Consider the following 9,458-nt stretch of genomic DNA (forward strand, 5'->3'; position numbering starts at 1 on the left):
ATCTGGCAGGTTAAAGGTAAGGCTGTGAACGGATGATGAATTTTATCTTACCAAGTGTCCCCTAGTTCTGTCCACTGAAAAGGATTAGAAACAGTGACCCGTGGCAATGAGCACCACTCGCTCTCAGACTGTGGTTTCTAAACACCTTTTTCCACTAAAAAGGACTCGGGCACCTTTGAGAACTCGTGGATTCCAGTTGAAGAGGGAGAGAGTTTGGGGGAGGATGGATATATACAAGCTGGTGGCACCGTGCCAGAAAGACTGGGCAGCCAGCCTGGCCAAGTCCCAACGGGATCAACATGGGCTGCTCTGAGCACAACAAATACAAACACAGACACGAAAGTTGCTCAAATCCATGAGTTTATAAAGAGACACAGAACGGACCCGCCCTGGCCGGTGTGGCTCAGTGGATAGAGCATCTGCCCGTGGACTGAAGGGTCCCAGGTTCACTTCCGGTCAAGGGCATGTACTTCAGTTGCAAGCTCCATCCCTGGCCCTGGTCAGGGCACATGCAGGAGGCAACCCATCGATGTGTCTCTCCCACATCGATGTTTCTCTCTGTCTCTCCCCCTCCCTCCCACTCTCTAAAAATCAATGGAAAAATACGTCCCCGGGTGATTAACAACAGCAAAAACAGATCTGTTTTGGAGGGATGCTGGGGAAAACCTCATCATTTGAGAAAAAAAAAGGCTTTTCCCTGCCTTTCCTCTAGGAAAGGAGCTGGTATGCTTTCCAACAGTCCCCGGGCCAGTGTGTGAAGCAATAATAGAATGCTGCCATTTCCCGGCCTCAGTGAAGTGGTGCGCTAGGCCATGCTCAGGAATGCCAGCATTACCAGAAATAGAGCTGAAAAGGGGCATCCGGGCATTCCGAGCGTCCTGATGGGAAACCACCTACCATGTGGGAGTCCAGGAATAGAACGTGAGCCACGTGTGGAATGCAGCATTTTCTAGAAGCTAGACTCTGAAAAGTGAAAAGAAACAGGTGACATGGTTATATTTTAGTTTAACTGGATCTCTCCAAAGTCTTACCATTTCAACACGCAGTGTATAAAAATTATTGAGAGTTAACTTCTCAACTAAGACTTCTCAACAAGGCCATGCGCATTTTACACAATAAATGGTAAAAATGGTCGGAGGGGCGGCCTATACACTAAAAAAGGCTCAGAGATACCAAGAGTTGCGAAACAGGCATCGTTGAGTCCGATTTGAAGAAACTAAGAAATATTTGTGGAAACCAGAGAAGTGGGAAGGCCGCATTTTTTGCTAGCGCCCTTATCTTGTGTGCTGAAACATGGATGGATGAAAGGGGGGGGCGGGGCCTGGGGTTTGCATGGAAGTAGCCAGATCGGCTGGTAAGCGCTGGAGCAGGTGATGGGTACATGGAGGTTTCTGTGCTGTTCTCTCTACTCTTGAGTACGTTGGAAATCACTGATTAGGGTGCGAGCAGGAGGCAGCCCATCGATGTGTTTCTCACATCACATCGCTGTTTCGCTCTGTCTCTCCCTCTCTGTCCCGCTCTCCCTAAGAATTTGGGGAAATGTCCCCAGGTGAGGACTGAAAAGAAAGGAAAGGGCTGTGTAAGAAGGGAGATACAGAGTGGAATGTGGGGAAGGGAGAAAGAGCCTTGTGTTGGGTTTGAATTGCTAACGTAAGATTGAAACAAAACAGATACAGTGTGCACTTCCCAGCTCCGCCCACTGAAAGGGCTTAGGAAGCATTGACACCCACTGGCCCTGAGCACGTGTAGCACCAAATTCTTGGTTTCAGTGATTAGGCAGCCGTGGGCAAACTACGGCCCGCGGGCCGGATCTGGCTGTTCTATCCGGTTCTCTTGCTCTCCCCTCCGCTCCTTTACTTTGAATTGATATTAGTTCACACAAACACTCCATCCATGCTTTTGTTCTGGCCCTCCGGTCCAGTTTAAGAACCCATCGTGGCCCTCGAGTCAAAAAGTTTGCCCAGCCAAAACCGGTTTGGCTCAGTGGATAGAGCGTCAGCCTGCGGACTGAAAGGTCCCAGGTTCGATTCCGGTCAAGGGCATGGACCTTGGTTGCGGGCACATCCCCAGTAGGAGGTGTGCAAGAGGCAGCTGATTGATGTTTCTCTCTCATCGATGTTTCTAACTCTCTATCCCTCTCCCTTCCTCTCTGTAAAAAAAAATCAATAAAATATATTAAAAAAAAAAAAAAAAGTTTGCCCACCCCTGGATTAGAGTGTCAACGTGAACGCCGAAGTGCCACGGGTTCGATTTCCCGTCAAGGGCATGATGGTTCGCTGGTTGGGGCACGTTTGAGAGGCAGTCAATGCGTCGCTCACATCTCTCTCTCTCTCTCTCTCTCTCCATCCCTCCCTCCCTTCCACTCTCTCTAAAAAGCAATGGGAAAAATATCTTCAGGTGAAAAATTATTTGAAGGCTTGTTGAATTTTGTTAAAGGAGCCTCAACACCTGCCTTTTAGAGTCGTGGAGATGAAAGAAGATAATGCGTGTCGAGCACCAAGCACAACGCCCAACAGGCCTTGGCGCTAGGTAAATGTGTGGCTGTTCCTTTAAAAAAAAAAAAAAGTTGTACACTAAAAAATGGCAAATGGCAAAGGCCACAGGGGCCGGGGGTGGGCAGGGCAGGGCTTCTCCGGGCGCCAACGAGGCCGTTTTTAATGGTTTCAGCATCGAAACATCGAACTGCTGAATCTGAACAAGAACAAATGCAACTTTGTATCACGCTGGCATTACCGCACACAGCCCAGGATGAACCGCAGTGCTGACAATAGTACACAGTGCACATCTACAGTGGGATATATTCTAAGAACAAAAATAGCTGGGAGGATACATTGGCCTTGACTTAGTAAATCTCTCGTAGTGCTATTTGTGTTGTAATTCTGAGAGTTGTATATGCATTGATGATAGAGCAAACGGTAAGTACCAGTATATTGGTCAAGTTAGAAACCACTGGGGCTCTGACCGGTGTGGCTCAGTGGATAAAGTGTCGGCCTGCGGACCGAAGGGTCCCAGGTTCGATTCCCGTCAAGGGCATGTACCTCTGTTGCAGGCTCCGCCCCCACCCGGGCCCTGGTCAGGGTGCGAGCAGGAGGCAGCCCATCGATGTGTTTCTCACATCACATCGCTGTTTTGCTCTGTCTCTCCCTCTCTGTCCCGCTCTCCCTAAGAATTTGGGGAAATGTCCCCAGGTGAGGATTGAAAAGAAAGGAAAGGGCTGTGTAAGAAGGGAGATACAGAGTGGAATGTGGGGAAGGGAGAAAGAGCCTTGTGTTGGGTTTGAATTGCTAACGTAAGATTGAAACAAAACAGATACAATGTGCACTTCCCAGCTCCGCCCACTGAAAGGGCTTAGGAAGCATTGACACCCGCTGGCCCTGAGCACCAAATTCTTGGTTTCATTGATCGGCTGCCTCCTGCACACCTCCTACTGGAGATGTGCCCGCAACCAAGGTCCATGCCCTTGACCGGAATCGAACCCGGGACCCTTCAGTCCGCAGGCCAACGCTCTATCCACTGAGCCACACCGGTTTCGGCCTATTCTTTTATTTTTTAATCAATGGCATGGAAAACAAAAGCGGGAGGGAATGTTCTAGAACTGTAGAGAGGACTGAAGAGACGAGGCAACCGAGCACAATGCATGAACCTTGATAGAATCGTAGATCAGGAAAAAATAACCAGAAACGCTTTAGGGACCGCTGGGGACTTTTTAAACATCAGTTCCATTGAAGTATAATTTCCATACCAGAAAAGACACCCATGTTAAGTGTGCAGTTCTATGGATTTGACAATTTGACCCCCAGGGAAGCAGCACCCCCAATCAAGAATGTAACATTTCCGTCGCCCCAAAAAGTGCCCTGTGTTTTTTTCCTTTCAACAGCCCCCTCACCCCAAGCAACCCCTGATGTGGTTTCTGCCATTATAGAGTCAATGAGGGTATTAGTGAGTAAATGTAAATTTTCTGAGGAGTAATAATGGCACTGTGGTCATGTAGGAAAACGTTCTGATTCTTGGGCGAGGTGCGCTCGGGTGCTCAGGGGTGAATGGTGATGTCTGTGATTTACCTTCAAAAGGTTGGTAAAAGAGCCGAAACCGGTTTGGCTCAGTGGATAGAGCGTCGGCCTGCGGACTGAAGGGTCCCGGGTTCGATTCCGGTCAAGGGCATGTACCTTGGTTGCGGGCACATCCCCAGTGGGAGGTGTGCAGGAGGCAGCTGATCGATGTTTCTCTCTCATTGATGTTTCTAGCTCTCTATCCCTCTCCCTTCCTCTCTGTAAAAGATCAATAAAATATATTTAAAAAAAAAGAAAAGGTTGGTAAAAGAGTGTACACACAGAGATAAGAGGTGGCAAAATATTAGCAACTGGTGAATCTGGGGAGAGAGTACATTCAACTGTTCTTGCAACGTTTCCAGGGGCTTGAAATTTTTCAAAATAAGAAGTGGAGGGCAAAAATGTCATTTTCACCTCCGACTTTCCTCACTGCCTCTCGTAGCTGCGTCCTCAGAGACAGGTTAAAACATTCACTGCCCCGTCACTCTTCTCCCTTTTCTGCAAGTGTTCGGATTCTGTCAAAAACAGAAGGGCTGCCCGGCCGGTGTGGCTCAGTGGTTGAGCGCTGATCTATGAACCAGGAGGTCACGGTTCGATTCCCGGTCAGGGCACAGGCCCGGGTTGTGGGCTCCATCCCCAGTGTGGGGCGTGCAGGAGGCAGCCGATCCATGATTCTCTCTCATCACGGATGTTTCTGTCTCTCTCTCCCTCTCCCTCCTCTCTGAAATCAACACAAATATATTTTAAATAAATACATACATACTTACGTACATACATACCAGCGCTTCGGGGATTGATTTCAACATATGAAATTTGGGGGGACACAGACTTTCAGTTCATGACACCCCCCTTCCCAGAGCCCTCGGTTTGGACAATGGGAGGCCTGGTGTCAAGCTGAGCAGGCAGAACCGAGGCGCAGGCAAGGGTTGCCTCCCTCCGCTACGCACCCCACGCTCGGGCCTCAGGCTAAGGCCACCCTTCCCGGGGGGGGGGGGGGGCCCTCCAATGGGAACCTGGCTCCCGCCTCCTCCTGGCCTGGCGGGGGCTGCATTGCAACTATGTCGCAGTCGGAGCATCTTCTTCCCACTCCTTCCTTCCTCTCTTGCACAAGTGGCGGCCCTGGTCAAGGTCACAGGGCTTCCTTCCCTTTTCCTGCCTCCTCCAATGACTCACTCTTTTGGGTCTAGTCCAGCCGTGGGCAAACTACGGCCCGCGGGCCGGATCCGGCTGTTCTATCCGGTTCTCTTGCTCTCCCCTCCGCTCCTTTACTTTGAATTTATATTAGTTCACACAAACACTCCATCCATGCTTTTGTTCCGGCCCTCCGGTCCAGTTTAAGAACCCATTGTGGCCCTCGAGTCAAAAAGTTTGCCCACCCCTGGTAGTCCCATGTTGGCATCTGCTTCTGGGCTGACACACACACACACACTTGCCCTCCGTCACACGCACTGTGAAAGGGGACTGGGGCCAGAAGCCCTCAGTGTGTTCATACTGCAGGGAGGAGGGAGGAGGAGGGAGGAGGGAGGAGGGAGGAGAAGGGAGGGGGGAGGGTGGGGAGGAGGGAGGAGGAGGGAGGGGGGAGGACGAAGAGGAGGGAGGAGGGGGGAGGACGGGGAGGAGGGAGGAGGAGGGAGGGGGAGGATGGAGAGGAGGGGGGAGGGGGAGGAGGAGGGAGGGGAGGGGGAGGACGGAGAGGGGGGAGGGGGAGGGAGGGGGAGGGAGGGGGAGGGAGGGGGGAGGACGGGGAGGAGGAAGAGGAGGAAGGTGGGCATTATATGAGTGGTTAGGTCACAGAAGGCCTCTCTGGGGAGCTGGCGGTTGAGCAGGCAAGTGGATAAATAAATTGGCTCGTCAACCATCGCGATACTAGATCCCAGCGACACCAAGACGGGTAATCCTGCTGGAGGGCGGGCCCCTGATCCTGAACGCATTCTGGAGGCAGCCGTGAGGCTGAGAGAGAATCATGGATCATTTCATTTCTGCCTCTGCAACCCCACCCCCAACTCCGAGATTTGCAAAATCTATTCACGTTCTAACACTGTCCCCAGCCAAAGGCTCCATTTCACTTCTCCAGAAGGGAGCACCCCGTGGCCCGTCCCTGGGGTCAGAAGGTGGCTGCTCTCACAGGCCGGGGCCCGCGTTTTAGGCGCCCCCATTTCAGCCAAGAATGGTCTTATGGAGACTCAAAAGGGAGCAAGAAAAGGCTGTCTTCCCTTCAGGCCTTCTCCTTCTCACCTTTCATTCATGCCCTTCCATGAGCTCTCCCCTCCCTCCTGCCTCCCTGTCCCAGCCACGATGGTGGCAGGAAAGTCACCCCCAAACTTCCCGGCTCAGGCTGGACTGGAGGAGAATGGAGAGCCCAGAATGAGCCGCCGCGCAGTTGATCAGGTGACTTACAACAGGACCCCCACCTCACATGACACCCCAAAACTAGCTCAGAATGGGGCCGGGACCTGTGTGTGAGAACTACAGCTATAAGACTCTTAGGAGAAAGCACAGCAGCAAATCGCGGCGAGACGATTGTATTTATTTATTTATTTTTATTTTTTATTTTTTTAAATATATTTTATTGATATTTCACAGAGAGGAAGGGGAGGGATAGAGAGCTAGAAACATCGATGAGAGAGAAACATCGATCAGCTGCCTCCTGCACACCTCCCACCGGGGATGTGCCCGCAACCAAGGTACGTGCCCTTGACCGGAATCGAACCCGGGACCCTTCAGTCCGCAGGCCGACGCTCTATCCACTGAGCCAAACCGGTTTCGGCAATGAAAATTTTTTTAATGTTAAACGAGAATTTTCCAAATGCCCCAGCCACTCCACTGAAGAGAGATGAAAACATACACCCACAGGAAAAACGTGTACACAAATGTGCATGGCAGCGTTATTCAGAAAGGCCAAAAAGAGGACAGGAACCAACGTCTACAGCCGATGTGTGGATGATGTGGGCATGTGGTCTAGCCATACACGTAATATCACTTGGCAATCAAAAGGGGGGAGGTCCAGCCAAAACCGGTTTGGCTCAGTGGATAGAGCGTCGGCCTGCGGACTGAAGGGTCCCAGGTTCGATTCCGGTCAAGGGCATGTACCTTGGTTGCGGGCATATCCCCAGTGGGAGGTGTGCAGGAGGCAGCTGATCGATGTTTCTCTCTCATCGATGTTTCTAGCTCTCTATCCCTCTCCCTTCCTCTCTGTGAAATATCAATAAAATATATTAAAAAAAAAGGGGGGGGGAGGTCCCGACACATGCTCCCGCCTGGATGACCCTGGGAAATGTCCTGTTGAGTGAAGAAGCGGCACGCACAGGACCACATGTATGATTCTATGTGGATGACATGCCCAGGACACGCACATCCATAGAGACAGAAAGTGCATTCCTGGTTGCCAGGGCCTGGGGGAAGGGGAAAGGAGGGGAGTATGAAGTTTATTTTTTCCCCCTCTCATGGTCCTGGAGGCTGGGAAGCCCAAGATCAAGGCAATGACAGATCTGGTGTCCGGTGAGAGCGCACACTTCCTGTTCCATAAGTGATCACATGGCAGAATCATGGACTGGACGGAGGGATGAGTGGAGGGATGAATCTGGACTTAGGAAAGGATAGACTTCGGAGTAAGGATTTGAGATGGAGGAGCCCATTGGCAGAAGCCAAGAAGGATGCTATTGCAGTGGTCCAGCAAGAGAGGATGGGAGCCTGGGCCAAGGTCAAGGCTGTGGGGAATGGACAGAGGAGGACACTTAGCATCAGAATAGTGTTTTACAAGGTACATAATGAAACAATAGGATTACAAAGGAAACCAATGATATTGAAATACACTGAGTGGCCAGATTATTATGATCTCTAAACCCATAATAACCTGGCCACTAAGTGTGTGTGTGTGTGTGTGTGTGTGTGTGCATATATATATATATATATATATATATATATATATATATATATATACTAGAGGCCCGGTGCATGAATTTGTGCATGGGTGGGGTCCGGCCAGCCTGGCCAGGGGGAGGGGACATGGGCGGTTGGCCAGCCTGCCTGCTGGTCAAACTCCTGGTCGAGGGGACAATTTGCATATTAGCCTTTTATTCTATAGGATCTACACGGAGTGGCCAGATTATTATGCATTCAGAGATCATCCTCATCTGGCCACTCCGTGTATGTTATCGAAATACCAATATATACAAATCTCTGATAGTCACTGTGTCCACAAATTCTCTGGCACTTCCCCTATTGAGAGGCAGGGTCTATGTCCTCCCCTTGTACCCAGACTGACCTTAGGAAGAGATTCGCTCGACTTCGACCAATGGAATGTGGCAGAAGCGACATGCTGGCACTTCTAAGGGGAGCGAGGTCAGAAGAAGCCTGGCAGCGCCCTCCGTATTCTCTGGGCATCTTGGAGCTGTGAGTCACCAGGTGAGAAGCCCCACGATGCGGAGGCCACCGTGATGGAGGGCTCACTCGAACCCAGGACAGGGACAGGCTAGGAGGCTGCCTGGAGGGACGGAGGGACCAGATGCTTAAGGAGCCCAGCGTCATTGGCAGCCTGCAATTTGTTACAGAGCATAGACGAGCAGAACACTAATGGCTGTGCCTCTAAATGACGAACGAAACCCTAAGTTTCAGCAGCAGGCCTAACAAACATCGTAATTTCAAATTAGTGATGCGATCAATACGCCGAGAGGTCGCAGCACCTGTGACATGATATGAAAATATCTGTGATTTTGATCGGGGACCAGGTCGCAGGTTCTGCTAACACAAATGCGATTGTTGTCCGCATGCAAGACTGAAGGACACGCTGAATTTCCGTTCAGGTTTTTTTAAATATCTTTATGGATGTCAGAGAGGAAGGGAGAGGGAGGAAGAGATAGAAACATCAAGAATGAGAGAGAATCATTGATTGGTTGCCTTCTGCACAGCCCCTACTGGGGATCAAGCCTGCAACCCAGGCATGTGCCCTTGGCCGGAATCGAACCCGGGACCTTTCAGTCTGCAGGCCGACACTCTATCCACTGAGCCACACCGGCCAGGGCTCAGTTCAAGTTTAAAGCAAAGCAAGTCCCGCGAATTCTATCCCAAGTTCAGAAGCCCTGTTTTGGAGAAATCGGGGCATCCCTTTGATGACTGATTCTGTCCTTCTTAAGAATTCAGTGACGCCGCTTTTATAGGCCGCTGAACAGACTGTATTTTTAAATGTGTTTTCCCAGAAGCTTTAAAAATACCCCTCCTTTCACTCGTCCCCAGAGCCCCGCAGGCCAGGCCCCTGGGCCCAGAGGTGACTGTGGCCCCACCCCCTGCCCCCTGCGGAGGGAGCTTCCTAGAACACGGCTCGAGCCACCCTGGTGAGCAAGAGGGAGAAAAGGTCTAGGATGATGCCTGGCCACCGAGACTGGGGACCCTTCCCCCGCGTACCCCCTCTCT

Source organism: Plecotus auritus (genome assembly GCF_963455305.1).
Source record: "Plecotus auritus genome assembly, chromosome: X".
Taxonomy (NCBI): domain Eukaryota; kingdom Metazoa; phylum Chordata; class Mammalia; order Chiroptera; family Vespertilionidae; genus Plecotus; species Plecotus auritus.